The sequence below is a fragment of the Eurosta solidaginis genome, chromosome X, assembly GCF_040869045.1.
Source record: "Eurosta solidaginis isolate ZX-2024a chromosome X, ASM4086904v1, whole genome shotgun sequence".
Lineage (NCBI taxonomy): Eukaryota > Metazoa > Arthropoda > Insecta > Diptera > Tephritidae > Eurosta > Eurosta solidaginis.
In genome coordinates this window covers 19,902,113-19,920,095 of record NC_090324.1, presented here as the reverse complement: position 1 = coordinate 19,920,095, position 17,983 = coordinate 19,902,113, and the positions used below count along the sequence as shown (strand labels likewise).

Genomic DNA, 17,983 nt, shown 5'->3' with positions numbered 1-17,983 from the left:
ATATCTTTTGAACGAGTTGAAATTTTTATTTTCCGCCTCCGGATTATTAATACTGATGTCAAGACGCGTCGTTTGATACCTCTTTCGTTATTTTTGGACGCGTATTAGCAGTCGAACCCTCATATAGATTGTTACCTGCAGCGTGGCTGCGCCATACTCTCCTGCTCCGGGAACGTATCGAACTCTAAGGGCGCCCGTTGTCTACGCCTCAGCGCCCCTCACTACCTTCCAGCAGCTCTGCTGCTTAACAAGCCATGCCCCACGACGCCACCAGCTCATACGGCCGCTTCCACTCATGCAATGCCGAGCATCAGCACCCGCCCCCGTCTTCTTCTCCCCTCTTGGAACCAACGCCTTTAACAACCCTCTCATTAGGGTCCACCCCTGTTGAAACAGCAAGTTTCCTTGGACTCCCGTTAGAGGACATTGATGACAATTTTTGATCGGTCGCACCTATTGGATGGGGCGAAGCACTGCTACAACAACAACAACAACAACAACATTAATTTATATATAGGTGGTGATGATGGTGAAGTCTTTCGAAATAGAAAAGGATTTTTTTCTTTCAATGTGCAGGCAATATGCGACAGAAAAATGAATATATTGGATATTGTAGCTCGATGGCCAGGATCTGTGCATGATTCAAGAATTTTTCGGAATTCGCGCATTTCCTATCGGCTTGAAAATAGGAAGTTCCAGAATGGTCTAATTGTTGCTGATAGTGGCTATGAAAACTCGAGCGTCGCGTTGACACCTCTTTCAAATTGTACAAATAGAGCAGAAAATTTGTATAATGAGTCGCACATCAGAACACGTAATTGCGTCGAGCGCTCAAATGGTGTGTGGAAACGTAGATTTCCTGTGCTATCAATAGGCATTCGAATGAAAGTCACTAGATTTCCTTACATTATTGTAGGAACAGCAGTATTGCATAATGTTTGCATTCGCTTTAATGATAAATCCGCACCACAACTTTCACCTGCAGTTAACGATGCTGTAATTAATGTTTTACAGTCCCGCCAAATCGCTCAAATGAAGGGCGATCTCGAAATGACCATACCAGAAGAACAATAATTGATACATATTTTGCTCGGCTATAACTTCATAATAATTTGCAATAATAAGGCAATATTAAAGTATATTTTGCTTACCTAGCATATTCATATATCCTTTAATGCGAAAAAAAATTGTTAATACATATTTTCAGTGGTAGTCACCCATGGCCATGAGCAAACATATTTAGTCTTATTTATTTATTTATTTATTTATTATTTAAAGTCGACGACAAACTATGGTCGACTGCATAATAAAAAAGATATATAAATATACAACTCAAAAGATAAAATTTAAGATATATCGAGATTTGAACAATGTTATATTACAAACAAAGAAATATTAATGAAAATTACTATTTAATTTCAAAATATAATAATAATAAGAAATATGAGTAGAAATAAGATCTTATGCCGAAATCTTATACTGGCGGAATGCATCAGATTCCGCTCAGCAGTATATCGGAATGCAGTGGATTCCAATCTCCCTGTTGGAATGCAACAAGATTCCAATCAGCATATCATGGGAATCCGGCAGTGCTAAGAGTAGTGTAATGAGGATACGCCATCACAATGCATAAAAAAGTAACATGACCTGTGTTGTTGGAATGCACCGGATTCCAATCAGCTCGATGCCTGACCCATAAGATTATACTGCCGGAATGCATACGATTCCGGTCAGTGGCTCATGAAAAAGCATGTTTTTTACGTTGTTGGAATGCACCAGATTCCAATCAACACAGTACTGTCTTGTTCCTTCTTAATGATACATGTTGATAAATGTTCCTCCATCCTTAAGCGAAATAGTTCCTGTTTTTATCGAAGGAATAAAATGCCGGCAAATTAAATTAGCTTGTATCTCTTAAATTAGATAGGCAAGTAATGCATTACGTATAGTGGCAAAAGTACATTCAAGACTGATGCAGCCATACAAGTCATTTTAGTTCGCGCACCAGATAAGAAGAGGATTATTTTTAGCAAAGTTTCGTCGACAAAGGGGTAAATAGAAAGGAACGTAGTGTATGGATACTCTAGGGGGAACCGCAAAAAACAAGCGGCTGAGGAGGTCCGCGGAATCAATTTCTCCAATAATGAGCTTATGGATGAACAATACCCCCAGTAATATTCTCCGATTTTCCAGAGTGGGTAAGTTAATAAGAAGAGGTCTACTTCTGTATGGAGGAAGGTGGAGACTTGAGTCCCAATTAAGGCCGCGCAATGTAAATATCAAAAATTGCTTTTGAACTGACTCAAGACGCTTTATATGCTTTTGAGAAACAGGGGACCAAACGCATGAGCAATACTCGAGTATTGGACGAACCAGCGATGTGTAAAGAACCTTAGTGAGGTACGGATCATCGAACTCTTTAGCCCATCTTTTAACAAATCCAAGTAAACCCAAAGCTTTGTTGGCTATAGATGAAATATGCATGTTAAAATTCAATTTCGGATCAAAAAGGACACCTAGATCATTTGCAATAGATATACGCTACAAAGGCGTACCATCTATTACATAAGATTTCAATGCTGGCTTCACTCGGTGAAATGTCATATGCTTACATTTAGAGCAATTTAAAGCTAGTAAATTTGTTGTGCACCAACATTGGAACGAGTACAAGTCGGCCTGAAGAAGATCCAAGGAACTCAAATCGGTAGGACAGTAAGTGTAGAAAAGTTTTACATCATCCGCATAAATTATAGTATGGGAATATAATATTGTCTGTGGCAAGTCATTAATGAAAAGGGCAAAGATCAAAGGGCCTAGATGACTTCCCTGGGGTACGCCGGAGGAAACTCCGAACGATTCCGACAGATTGCACTTGAACAGGACTTTTTGGGTCCGGTTAGCAAGATAGCTTTTCAGCCACATTAATAGGTGAAACGGAAAGCCCAGTAAATCAAGCTTATGAATAAGCAACTCATGGTTGACGGTATCAAATGCTTTGCTGAAGTCGGTGTAGATGACATCCGTTTGCTTGTTCGCTAAAAATCCTTCCATAACTATAGAGGTGAATACAAGCAAATTTGTAGTGGTTGACCTTTGACGAATAAAACCGTGTTGGCATGCAGATAAAAGACTAGAACACTGATATTGCAGTTGACTGGTGACAATCTGTTCAAAGACTTTAGGAATGACTGAAAGTTTAGCAATACCCCTGTAGTTTTCAACTTTTGACCTACTACCTTTTTTATGCAGGGGTATAATAAAAGACTGTTTCCAAAGTGCCGGGAATGACGCAGATCCCAGAGATAGCTCAAATAATTTTAAAATAGGCCCATACATGTTTTCGGCGCAGTACCTAAGCACGCAACTAGGAACACCGTCCGGTCCCGGAGAAAAGGTGGGCTTCAAAGATTGAAGACTCTGAAGAACAATATTACCACCAATAGCAGGATTCCTAATGTAATTTGAGCTATCTACATGATAGGGATATTAACCGGAATGAAAACCACTGGATGAATACGTGGACTTAAAGAACTCAGAAAATAGTTCAGCAACGTCGTCATCAGTGCAAGCTTTTTTACCTCCAAAGGTTAATGAGGAAGGATACCCAGAAGTTTTCCGCTTTGAATTTACGAAACTGTAAAACTTTTTTGGATTTCTAAAAAATTGGGCTTTACAACAACTCAAGTAATTTTTATAACAAAGCTGATTAAGACGGTGAAATTTAGAACGAGCTATTAGATATTTAGAGAGGTCTGCAGATGCTCCAGATTTCTTGAACCTCTTATAAAGCCTAGATTTAATGTTATTAAGTCTGATGAGTTGCCTTGAAAACCAAGGGGGCTTATTCGAACATAGGGTATAGCGAGTAGGAATGCAGGTATCAAAGAAGCCATCAAGCGTACTGTAAAATATAGAGATAGCCGAATCGACATCAGTACAAGCATAGAGATCCGACCAATCATGGGAAGCCAATAGATCATTGAGCATAATGAAATTCGCTTTGTAGAAGCATCTAGATCGGGGACGAGACTGTACTTGAATCCTACGGGGTAGGCTGATATCAAGTGATATCTCTAGCGTAGGGTGAAGAGGGTCTTCTGGAAGGGATAAAGGTGGTATTCGCGTAAGGGCAGTACCCACCGAGCCATCCACAAATACTAAATCCAGCATTTTATTTCCACTATTTGGAACATTGTTAATCTGTAAAAGAGATGAGTCTAACAAGCAATTGAGAAACTCATGTTGAGCAGTGGGAGTTAAAAAGTTTGAATCACTTATATTAACCCAACTAACTGTTGGCAAGTTAAAGTCACCAACAACAACAAGTCGATCGTTATCTCCCAACTGCGAATGCAAATCACAGATGGCCAAGCTATGACTAGCATAAACATCCATATCCGAACGAGGTGGTATATACGAACAGCAAACAATTACGCTATAGCTACCGAATGAAAGCCTAACTGCTATGAATTCGATATGAGAGATATTGTCCAGCGAAATCAACTCAAACGATAGGTTAGATTCAACAGCAATAAGGACACCTCCCGCTCTAGAGATGCGATCACGCCGATAAACAGCATATTTATTTGAAAAGCCTCAGAATTGTAATTATCAGGCTTTAGCCAGGTCTCCGTAAAAGCTACAACTTGTGCAGAAAAGTTGAAAGAAGTAAGGAAGAATGGAACAAGTTTTGATCGTAAACCACGAACATTTTGTTAATTAATGAGAAGACGGGACAGATGAGCAATTACCTTTGTGTTGTTATTACTGTGTTCGTCATACCGTTTTTTGGCTGTAAAAAAACAGGTTCGGCCCTCGCCTTTCTCGTGAACAAGTGAACCACAGTATGCTTGGGCCAAAAAGAGGAATCAAGTACCTTATCGAAATATTCATCTGAAAGGGATATTTTAAATGAGGAGGTGTCTCTCTCATATTTAGAGTTAAATTTATACACATTGATGTTACTAGTGGGAGCAACACCAAGTTTAGAGCAAACGTAATGAGCAATGTCATTTTCGGTAAGCGAGGAGTGTAATCGGGACACAAATACAGCCCTACGAGGTGGCACGGCAGTCACCTGCAAAGGAGTAGCGGATAGCGCACCAGAGAGCTGGAAAGGTGCGGCCGTTATAGCGTTGGTTATCGAGCCCGTACTATTTTTTTCAGGTACACTTGTATCGTTAGCAACAACCCCAGTATCGGTAACTGTTATTGTTGGAGCTAAAGATACCGGTGGAGGTGTAGGATGAATTGGGGAGTCCAGCGAAATCAACATTGGTGACGTAGAACAAACAGCCGCAAAGGTACCACTATTAGTTCGTGCATCGTTTAATTTGCCAGAGATCGTCTCACTGGAAGTCTCGACGCAACCTTGTGGAGATTCTTGTGGAGATTCCTGAGCTGCATTGTTCATAATGTCTTTGGTAAGCCTGTTCGTATCAGTCAACGCGGTTGAAGGGACTTTCGTAGGAGGACAGCTTTGCCCCTGACTCGAAGACAAGTTGGAGTTATTGTTGGGCATACATTTCTTACGTTTTGGGGATTCAGATATCACTTTCAATTTTTTAAAGTGAGCCTCCATCGTTTTGAATCTTTCGTTAAGGTCACGAAATCCAATAAAAATGTTGTTGAACTCTTTCTGAGTTTGCCTCATAAAAGCTCGCATGTCATTTTCTACGGAACGACAATCATGACATGTCCAGTTCAGTCCAATTTTGCTGGATATTAGGTCAACCACCCGACCACCTATGTGAGAGAAACCGGCACAGATAACATGAGCCATATTATCACAGAGCCAACAACAAACATAAGTATCACCCCGGGAAATTTTCTTTTGATTGGTGCACATCTTGACACAGCAATCCAACATAGTTGCAAAGTTAAACAAACCCAAAAGAAAAATAAGCAAAAGAAACTATGAGTATAGGATAAATTGAACATCTGTTCAAAAATTATGGGTGAGAGTTATTTTGGAGCACTGGATGCAAATCGCAAGACAGCGTATAGCTAGCAGCGAACACAACACAAAGCAAAAAGGGCACACAATGACTTGCTAATAGCAGCTACCAACAAAAAGGTATGCAGTTACACAAATTTTTATGAAAATCTATGATATATGAACACACAGACTGAATGTTTAAATTGCACAAAAAGCCACTATGTATATTGCACTGTGTAAAGATTTAATACCAAATTAAACTTATAAACTATTTTCTATTATATGAATAAATATTTATAAATGATAAAACTTGTTTACAAAGTAAAAAGAATAACAATTCGAAGAGCGATCAAAAACACGTCCGCGCACGGCAAGGTTACCAGATTAGTGGAAGAGAAAATTCTGCATCCAAATGTAACCCGTCAGGGTGATATCGATATTTTCAGCATAATGGTTACCGAACCAAATTTAGTACAACGCGCCAACATTTCAAAAACTGAAAAACTTCCAGCAACCGATTGATAACAACACTATAGTCGATGGCATTGCGGCCAATCACAAACAGCAGCAGCTCGATAATGAAAATACTCTTGAAGTCAACAAAAGCCTTTGATATTCCTAAAGGAGAACGTAAGTAGAAATACATTTATGTATTTTCTTTTTAAAATAAATTGTATTATTTCTTCACAGATCCATTCTATTAAAGCTAACTGGAAAACACCAACGCTATCACGTGAACTCAAATCTTTCATGGCAGATATGTCTACTAAAAGCTGCTAAAAGCGATCAAAGCACGTTTGAAGGGTAAGGACGGGCGTATACGTGGTAATTTGATGGGTAAACGATTTCCCAGCACGTATTGTCATAACACCAGATCCAAATTTTCGTATCGATCAAGTCGGTGTACCACGTTCAATTGCACAAAATTTAACATTTTCAGAATTGGTTACACCATTAAATATCGATCGCATGCAAGAGTTAGTCAATATCCTGCCGCTAAATAGATTTGCGTTTCCATCCTTAACCTTCAGGTTTGCATTTACAATGTGGCTATAAAGTCGAAAGACATTTACGCGATGATGATTTAGTTATTTTCAATAGTCAACCTACACTATATAAAATGAGTATGATGGGACATCGTGTCAAAGTGCTGCCTTGGTCAACATTCCGTATGAATTTGTCATGCACATCACCATATAATGCTGATTTTGATGGTGATGAATATACATATAACACCTAGGCAAATTAAAATTGCTGGCCGTTTCTACGGTAATATTCAGGCTGTTATTAACAATTGGTTGTTATTGGAAGGTCACAGTATCGACATTGGTGATATAATTGGTGATCTTCAAACTTATAATGCAGATGGCAATTAAGAAAGCCAAATATGATGTCATTAACGTTATTCAAAAAGCGCACTACATGGAGTTGGACCAACGCCTGGTGCGTTATCTCACGTGCAATACATTTTCTTTTTATCTCTTAAACTTATTTTTCACTTACAGGTAATACTTTGCGTCAAACTTTCGAAAATCAAGTAAATAGTATACTAAAATATGCTCGTCACAAAACTGGTGGTTCTCCTAAGAAATCGCCTACCGAATATAATAATTTAAAGGCTATGGTGGTGTCGGGTTCTAAAGGTTCCAATATTAATATCTCACAGGTTATTGCTTGTGTGGGTCAATAGAACGTTGAGGGTAAACGTATACAATATGGTTTTCGCAAACGTACTTTGCCACATTTCATTACGATTACGGTCCTGAGTCACATGGTTTCGTAGAAAATTCATACCTTGCAGGTTTGACGCCATCAGAATTCTATTTTCACGCTATGGGTGGTCGTGAAGGTCTTATCGATACTGCTGTAAAAACTGCTGAAACTGGTTATATCCAACGTCGCACAGTGGCGCCTCTGCCGTTAAAGCATAGCAAAAATCAAAAAAATCATGAAAGCGTACATGTTTCTAATAGAGAATTTTCCAGGGATCAAGAATACAATTTACCAGGTAGAGCCGCTCAAAGTTGACCAATTTTCAACATTGGGAAAAATTTAAAATTTTTCTTTTTTTCGTTGTATTTAAAAAGGTTTTGTGAGTAAATAAGGCGACCGGTTGTCGTTTCCTTGTATAGCAATTAAAGATAATTTAAATTAGGATTGAAACAAAAAAACAATTTTTTTTTTTTAAAGTTGGCGGGTATACCTGTTTTTCGAAATGCCTATTTTTAAGCCCTTTTTAAAACTTTGATGAAAAAAAAAAATGCTAAAATATGTGCTCCGTCAAATTAACAGTAGTTATTTGTGAAATATTCAGTTACTTAAATTCATAAAGTCTACCTGCGTCCAGCTGCAACTTCACTTTTTACATCAAATAAAGTTAAACAACTTTGGGCATAAATACGCGCTTGAGCAGGTGTATATAATTCAGTACGGCCGTAAGGTCGTTTTTGTTATTGAAACTTGTTAACAACATACATTTTTTTAGTTACGAATTGTATACATGAAATTCATTTTAATAATTTGAGTAGGTATATAAAGCTATCCATCATACAATGCATTCGTCTTTTGGAGATTAAGGAACTAAGTATTCTGTTTACTTAAATAAAGTGAATAGTATTTTTAAATATAGGTCACAGATTAATATTTAGTCAGATACACTCGAAGCCAGCTCTAATATGTATCTAGAAAACTCGAAACTATTTGCGGTGTTTAAATCTACAAAGTCAAGACGGGACTTCGTTGAGGCTATATGAGAGAATTAGCGAGTGAAACAAGCATTAAAGAAAAGGAAGGCCTGAAAGAAAAAATTGGTTTACAATACATTATGATAGAAAGAAAATGGAAGGACGTATATCGTATCAATTCAAAATTTCTAAGTAAGCATGAAAAGTGGCTAGCTGACAAAAAATTTTTGGACGTCGAAACGCCTAGCACGTCAACCAATCCAACTAGAGGCAGACCAACAAACCCCATAGAAGAGTGTTCTACCTACACAAGGAAAAGGAAGCTGTCTGATACCGCAAAAGCTATGGCCACGACTCATCTTTCAGAAGCACCGGCTATTAAATATAAAAAAGACGAAGAAAACGTGAAGTCTCATATAACAGAAGCAGTTGCGGTAGCAAGTCCACTGCGACTGACGAGTATCAAAAACAGCTTTCCCACACCACCAAATGCGCTACCTAGGAAATACACTCCCGAAGAAGCTTTGGCGCTGTTTATAGATATCGGTTTAACGAAGAAAACAATTATTATATTGCATAAGTCATTATTGCAACGTAATGTCGATATTTTACCTGGATACAAAAAAATTACTCAAGCCAAGAAAGAAGCAGTTCCTTTAAGTCCCAAAATAACCGAATTATCAGCTGAAATTAAGCTACAAAACCTAATAGATCATACGTCTACATGACTCCTTCAAAGTTTTGCTGGAGAAAAGTTGAAATCACTGCCAAAGGAGCTAGCATTGATGGATCATCAGGACAAAGCGCATATAAACAAAGAATAAATGTAGACGATGAAACAATTACAGATAGTAATATGTTTATGGCTTCTATTGTTCCATTACGACTAAAAGATGAAGCTGCAGAATATTGGAATAATCCACGTCCGTCATCAACTATATTGTGCCGCCCGATATTATTTAAATACGAGAAGGAGTCTTGAAAATCTTGATGATTCAATAACTGACGAACTAAATTATGAGTATGGAATATCTCCTTTGCATGCTAGGATAAGATGTATGGAATTTGTTTTGAAGCTGGCTTATACACTACCACAACAAGGAGAAGTTTTCGACAACAATACAACATGTAAGGAGAAACAAAACAGGAGAAAAAAATAATTCAGGATGCGTTCTATAAAGAGATTGACCTTAGAGTTGACTGTCCAAAATATGGATACGGAAATACAAATGATGGTAACTCCTCAAGAAGATTTTTTGAAAACGATGAAGTGACTGCTCGCATAACAGGAGTTGATAGAGATATTGTGAAAAGATTGGGAGTAATTTTAAATATTTTAAACTGCCATGAACCAGTTAATGGACCCAAATTTGGAGAATATGCATCTAAAACTACAGAGTTGCTGCATCAAAAGTAACCTGAGAAGAAACTTACACCAACAGTACATAAAATTTTAGCACATGGAAACGATTTAATAGAGTACCAGTGCTTACCATTAGGAGAATTGTCTGAAGAAGCTCAAGAATCTAAGAACAAGGACTTCCAAAGAAATAGATGTATGAACACCTGCAAAGTATCAGGAGTTAGACAAAACGAAGACCTTTTCAACATGTTAGCTATCTCTTCTGATCCCGTCATATCATCTACGAGGTATGTAAGAACACAGAAAAATCTTACAGAGCGTATAGCTCAGAAATGGTTTCCCACTTCTTATCACAACCATGAAAGAGAGATTTACTAATCAATTTTGTTACTTTACTGAAAAATAAGATATCTATGTACAAGTTAATTTTTTATTTAAAAAAAAAGAATTAATTTAGTTATTTATAAATATATACTTTTTGAGATCGCGGGTTCGAATCGAGCTCAAGGCCTAACAATAATTTTTTATCATTATTATTGTTATGATAAATTTTTTCTTAATTGAAAAAATTTTTAAATTAGAATAGAAGAAAGAAAAAAGTTTAGACAACTGCCAAAGCTCGTTGAATAGATCCATTTCGGGAACTGCTAAATTCCTTCATCGGCAACGTTTAGGCGCCGCTGCTATAACCATTCAGCCATCACAGCGGTTTTTTGTTTGTCTTCATTAATCCTACTTCTATTCTGGTTCGTGCCAATTGATATTCACAACACTGCGACATCTGTTGCAGAATGAATGTGAAAATTGGACTTGTTTGATGGCAATGCTGCCATAGTGTCATATTTTATTGACACTTTTTCCCCGTGCTCTGGGATGTATTAACAATTTTTGTTGTTATATCGGCCTACTGATTTGTAAGATCGCGGGTTCGAATCGAGCTCAAGGCCTAACAATAATTTTTTATCATTATTATTGTTATGATAAATTTTCTCTTAATTGAAAAAATTTTTAAATTAGAATAGAAGAAAGAAAAAATTTTAGACAACTGCCAAAGCTCGTTGTATAGATCCATTTCGGGAACTGCTAAATTCCTTCATCGGCAACGTTTAGGCGCCGCTGCTATAACCATTCAGCCATCACAGCGGTTTTTTGTTTGTCTTCATTAATCCTACTTCTATTCTGGTTCGTGCCAATTGATATTCACAACACTGCGACATCTGTTGCAGAATGGATGTGAAAATTGGACTTGTTTGATGGCAATGCTGCCATAGTGTCATATTTTATTGACACTTTTTCCCCGTGCTCTGCGATGTATTAACAATTTTTGTTGTTATATCGGCCTACTGATTTGTAAGATCGCGGGTTTGAATCGAGCTCAAGGCCTAACAATAATTTTTTATCATTTTTATTGTTATGATAAATTTTTTCTTAATTGAAAAAATTTTTAAATTAGAATAGAAGAAAGAAAAAATTTTAGACAACTGCCAAAGCTCGTTGTATAGATCCATTTCGGGAAATGCTAAATTCCTTCATCGGCAACGTTTAGGCGCCGCTGCTATAACCATTCAGCCATCACAGCGGTTTTTTGTTTGTCTTCATTAATCCTACTTCTGTTCTGGTTCGTGCCAATTGATATTCACAACACTGCGACATCTGTTGCAGAATGGATGTGAAAATTGGACTTGTTTGATGGCAATGCTGCCATAGTGTCATATTTTATTGACACTTTTTCCCCGTGCTCTGGGATGTATTAAAAATTTTTGTTGTTATATGGGCCTACTGATTTGTAAGATCGCGGGTTCGAATCGAGCTCAAGGCCTAACAATAATTTTTTATCATTATTATTGTTATGATAAATTTTTTCTTAATTGAAAAAATTTTTAAATTAGAATAGAAGAAAGAAAAAATTTTAGACAACTGCCAAAGCTCGTTGAATAGATCCATTTCGGGAACTGCTAAATTCCTTCATCGGCATCGTTTAGGCGCCGCTGCTATAACCATTCAGCCATCACAGCGGTTTTTTGTTTGTCTTCATTAATCCTACTTCTATTCTGGTTCGTGCCAATTGATATTCACAACACTGCGACATCTGTTGCAGAATGGATGTGAAAATTGGACTTGTTTGATGGCAATGCTGCCATAGTGTCATATTTTATTGACACTTTTTCCCCGTGCTCTGGGATGTATTAACAATTTTTGTTGTTATATCGGCCTACTGATTTGTAAGATCGCGGGTTCGAATCGAGCTCAAGGCCTAACAATAATTTTTTATCATTATTATTGTTATGATAAATTTTTTCTTAGTTGAAAAAATTTTTAAATTAGAATAGAAGAAAGAATAATTTTAGACAACTGCCAAAGCTCGTTGTATAGATCCATTTCGGGAACTGCTAAATTCCTTCATCGGCAACGTTTAGGCGCCGCTGCTATAACCATTCAGCCATCACAGCGGTTTTTTGTTTGTCTTCATTAATCCTACTTCTATTCTGGTTCGTGCCAATTGATATTCACAACACTGCAACATCTGTTGCAGAATGGATGTGAAAATTGGACTTGTTTGATGGCAATGCTGCCATAGTGTCATATTTTATTGACACTTTTTCCCCGTGCTCTGGGATGTATTAACAATTTTTGTTGTTATATCGGCCTACTGATTTGTAAGATCGCGGGTTCGAATCGAGCTCAAGGCCTAACAATAATTTTTTATCATTATTATTGTTATGATAAATTTTTTCTTAATTGAAAAAATTTTTAAATTAGAATAGAAGAAAGAAAAAATTTTTGACAACTGCCAAAGCTCGTTGTATAGATCCATTTCGGGAACTGCTAAATTCCTTCATCGGCAACGTTTAGGCGCCGCTGCTATAACCATTCAGCCATCACAGCGGTTTTTTGTTTGTCTTCATTAATCCTACTTCTATTCTGGTTCGTGCCAATTGATATTCACAACACTGCGACATCTGTTGCAGAATGGATGTGAAAATTGGACTTGTTTGATGGCAATGCTGCCATAGTGTCATATTTTATTGACACTTTTTCCCCGTGCTCTGGGATGTATTAACAATTTTTGTTGTTATATCGGCCTACTGATTTGTAAGTTCGCGGGTTCGAATTGAGCTCAAGGCGTAACAATAATTTTTTATCATTATTATTGTTATGATAAATTTTTTCTTAATTGAAAAAATTTTTAAATTAGAATAGAAGAAAGAAAAAATTTTAGACAACTGCCAAAGCTCGTTGTATAGATCCATTTCGGGAACTGCTAAATTCCTTCATCGGCAACGTTTAGGCGCCGCTGCTATAACCATTCAGCCATCACAGCGGTTTTTTGTTTGTCTTCAAGAAAAAATTTATCATAACAATAATAATGATAAAAAATTATTGTTAGGCCTTGAGCTCGATTCGAACCCGCGATCTTACAAATCAGTAGTCCGATATAACAACAAAAATTGTTATATACTTTTTGTTATTGCATTTCTCTAAAGTTTATCAAATTTATTTTAAAGCTTAGGCATTCCGCCTTCAAGCGAGTATTAAATTTTTATAGAAATCAATACGTCTATCGAGTTTGGTACAAATTGGTAAAGCGGTTACTAAGATCACACTTTTTCGCATAAATGGGCAGTACCACTCCCTTTTTCCGAAATTCTTTGGCTGTTTAATATTTAGCTCAAATAAAATTTCATTGAACCACTTTCAATAACTTTTAGTTATTAATAAAATACATATTTGGCTTGTAAATTAAAAAAAAAATCATGTAAAATTTTACGATGAATTTTGAAGCACCTTGTTATTGTGGCACCAAAAACGGACATTTGAGTTTTATAAGAGTATTGCCATTTAAAAGAAACAATACGTCTATCGATTTTGGTAGTTATTGATTACGTGACTACTTAGATACAACTTTTTGTCATAAGTGGGCAGCGCCACGCTATCTTCTCAAAATCATTAGTTTATCTTATTTAATGCTTAAATATGTCTTTATAAGACAAATCTCATTTTATGTTTTTATTTTTTACTAAAAACATTTTGTTTTTGCATTTTTCTAAAAATTTTCGAATTTGACGAATTCTTTGAAGCAACCTGTATCTGTGACATTCTGAGCTTTCACACAATAAAACTTCAAATAATTAGCTTTCATTTGCATTTTAAATTTTTAAAATATCTTCATTAATTCAAAATTTATGATTTTTGCAAAGAAAAAACTCAAAAGGCGCCACTGTGCGTCGTTTAATTAAGGCTATGGAGTCTGTTATGGTTAACTATGATGGCACAGTACGTAACTCTGTAGGTCAACTGATTCAGTTGCGTTATGGCGAAGATGGTTTGGCTGGTGAAACAGTAGAATTTCAAAATCTACCTACCGTTAAGCTATCGACTAAAGCATTAGAAAAAAGATTCAAATTTGATTGGTCAAATGAACGTTATATGCGTAAAGTTTTTACAGATGATGTTATAAAAGAGTTGAGCGAAAGCGGTAATGCATTGCCCGAATTGGAAATTGGATTGGATCAATTGTGTCGCGATCGTGAAGCGCAGCGTGAAATTTTCCCCAATAGTGATTCGAAGGTAAAACACATTGTTTACTTTTTAATTAAGCAAAAACTTATGTTATAACTTATTTTAATTGAGTAGGTCGTATTACCGTGTAATTTGCAAAGCATGATTTGGAATGTACAGAAAATCTTTCATATTAACAAACGCATGCCAACCGATCCGTCGCCTTTGCGCGTTATTAATGGCGTGCATGATTTATTACAACGTTGTGTTATTGTGGTCGGTAATGATCGTTTGGCAAAACAGGCTAATGAGAATGCTACGCTACTGTTTCAATGTTTGGTACGTTCGACGCTCTGCACGAAATATGTAGCAGAAGAGTTTCGGTTATCGACTTAAGCGTTTGAATCGTTGATTGGAGAGATTGAAACACGTTTTCAACAAGCACAAGCGAAACCTGGTGAAATGGTGGGCGCTTTAGCTGCACATAGTTTGGGTGAACCTGCTACACAAGTGCGTAATTATGGTGTGTTGATAAATATTTGTCTTACTTTTTTTTTATTTGTATTGCAGATGACACTCAACACTTTCCATTTGCTGGTGTATCATCGAAGAACGTAACATTTCAAAAAAAAAAAAAAAAAACCAAAGGCTTCCTCAGAGGCGGTGCTGTACGATATGCTGAGAAAGCAAAGAATGTACTGTGCCGTTTAGAACACACCACATTGCGTAAAGTAACAGCTAACACGGTCATTTACTATGATCCCGATCCACAGCGAACTGCGATTTCAGAGGATCAAGAATTCGTGAATGTTTACTATGAAATGCCTGATTTTGACCCAACACGCATTTTACCATGGCTATTACGTATTGAAATGGATCGTAAACGTACATATAACAGATAAGAAATTAACCAAGGAACAAATTTGCTGAAATTATTAATGCTGTTTTTGGTGATTGATTTGAATTGTATTTCCAATGACTATAATGCAGATAAATTAGTACTTCGCATACGTATTATTTATTTATTTGTTTACAGTCTTGTAGACTTAGTTTCTTAAATTACATCTATGAGATCTCTTTAAGTTATTGCTAATTGATTTTTGTTTTTACATCATTAAATTATATAAAAGGCATTTTTTTTTATTTCTTTAATTGATTTGATATTTGAAGTTAATTATTTTGTCAAGTTATGACGGGTCGTCTCCAATAGTTGTCGTTGGACTTTTAATATAAAGGTAAAATAGTTAAACTACTTCTATCTCATTTTATGCTTTAAAGTTTCGAACTTTAAGTTTTAACTGTGGTCTTTAGTGATATCTCAACGAACCTTTCATGATTTCCAAGTAAGCTTTTCCTACATTGAGCATCTGCAACCTAACTAAACTCAATTCACCAATTTAAAATAAAAAAGCAAATATAATTAACGTGATGGCGCGACTTTCACGCGTTATTTAATTTTTTAAGTTCCAATTTAACTTTTTGTAATTTAAAATTTAATATCTCCATCTCAACCGCTTGCCGCTCCCTGCATTGGAGAATATCTAGCTCATGCCTCTCAAGCATAAACTTCATTTGAAGCTCCACCCTCTCTTCTTCCTTCTTCGCCAAAGAAATCTCTGCCTGCAATTTGGCTTCTGTCCATTTACTTTTAATTGAAGCCAAATGCTCCCAGGACGTGACTTTAGGCATTTTGTCACACTGTTTTTGAGGTGTCCGCAGTGTGGCAGGACCGGGTACAGGCGTTTCTACATTCGGCTGTGGAAGTTCCTCGTTTTTATCCGCTAGAAAAGTCTAAATCAGTACTCAAAAAACTACATAAAAATTTTAGGCAATTTACCATAATTATCTTCATTAAGGGCGTCTGAATCGGCAGTATTCGGAATACCTTCCACCTCTTTGCCATTTAACATGGACAACATCCTCTCCTCCACACCTGACAAAGTCTGCGGTGTAGCAGGACCGCCGCCAGTGCCATAAACCGCCCTACGCTCTTCAGCTGCCTTGTTTTTTTCAGCAAACTTAATATTTTTATATTTTTTTTTTAGGTCTTTGCATTCACGATAAATTTCGTTACTTGCTTGAACTCCTGCGCAATTTTCTCCCAAGCACCGTCTTTATCTTTCACGCTGATGCAATCGGTTTTTTTTCCTTCGATTATTCCCGCATATTTGCCACACATTTCTAATAATTTGTTAGTTTCAGAGTGCATTTCCGCGACATATTGCAATTATATTTTTAAAGAAATTAAAAAATTACCAAAACCAACTGACACCGTAACTGACAATACTTCAAATTCACTGGATGGCGTGTAATTAAAACGTAGCCAAAAATACAACTATGTATAAAACAGCTGATGGGTTTAGTAATTAAGTTGGTGAAACCGAAAAAAAATTAGCCTCAAATCTGGGCTAATTTAAGTTGCAACTAAGTTTTAGCCTTAGACGAGTTGGTGAAATCGGCCCTATATGAAATTTAAAATATCTTCTTTGGGAGACATACCACACGTTTTAGGTCTAGTCGATTTAACAAAATCTGAGTACTTGCAATTTCGAGTACGCCCTTGATATTCGAGATTAGAGCCAAAAACCCCTTTTTTATAAGTCGAGACATGTACTGGTATATTATAACTTCCCATCTGTTTATTCTTCGGCCAATTAATAGAGTACGATTTTGTGCTTCTAACGATATACAAATGTTAATTTTATTGACAGAAATATCAAATAAATAGTGTGAAATAAACCAATAATTGAATTAACTGAGTAACCGTTTTATTTACTATTTTGGGCTTAAAAACTCACGAATATAACAAATCTATTGAACTCTGGCTGAGTCATTCCACTTGACTATTTCTAGTTAAGCAGATAAGATTCAAAAGAAAAATGCAATATAGTTTTTACTGATTTCTTTTGTGCCTTTTTATGAAATTGATGAATACACCAATAAAACCTAAATAAATCTTTAAGACTCGTATCTTGTTGGAATCAAAACTGATTTTAAATTTTCCTCAAGTAATTCTTTGTATACAAAAAAATTAAGAAAATTGTAATACAAAATAAAATAGAGATACAATAATTTAAATTTTCGTTATGTTTTGTAAGATTTATCTAGCGTCTCCAAAAATCAATTAACAATTTATACATTGCTGAAAGCGCAAAAATGTACTCTTTCTCACAACATTGTATACGTATTTTTCGTAGATCAAACAGAAAAAAGGATATAGGCCAGTATATGGATCAACCAATGAAAGAGAGCTAACGGCGCGATACATTTTATACACTAATAAAATTTGCTACCCAAACCTTCCGGCAAAATTTATTTATATAATTTCAAGTCCATGGTTTGCTTATTAGAATTTTTTTTCTGATAAGGGCAGGATCAATTTATAAAAATTCAAGATAAGGGGAAACAATAACTATTTTATTTTCACATCATATACATTTCTGACCACTTTTGATTATCTTTTCGTGGTGGGCCTTAATTGGGATTGGCGCATATACG

At 36.2% G+C, this 17,983-nt stretch overlaps 1 pseudogene; it reads left to right on the top strand.

The window, feature by feature from the left end:
* Positions 1 to 6,516: 6,516 nt before the first annotated feature.
* LOC137234813 (DNA-directed RNA polymerase II subunit RPB1-like) lies at positions 6,517 to 15,543 on the top strand (annotated as a pseudogene).
* The last annotated feature ends 2,440 nt before the right edge of the window (positions 15,544 to 17,983 follow it).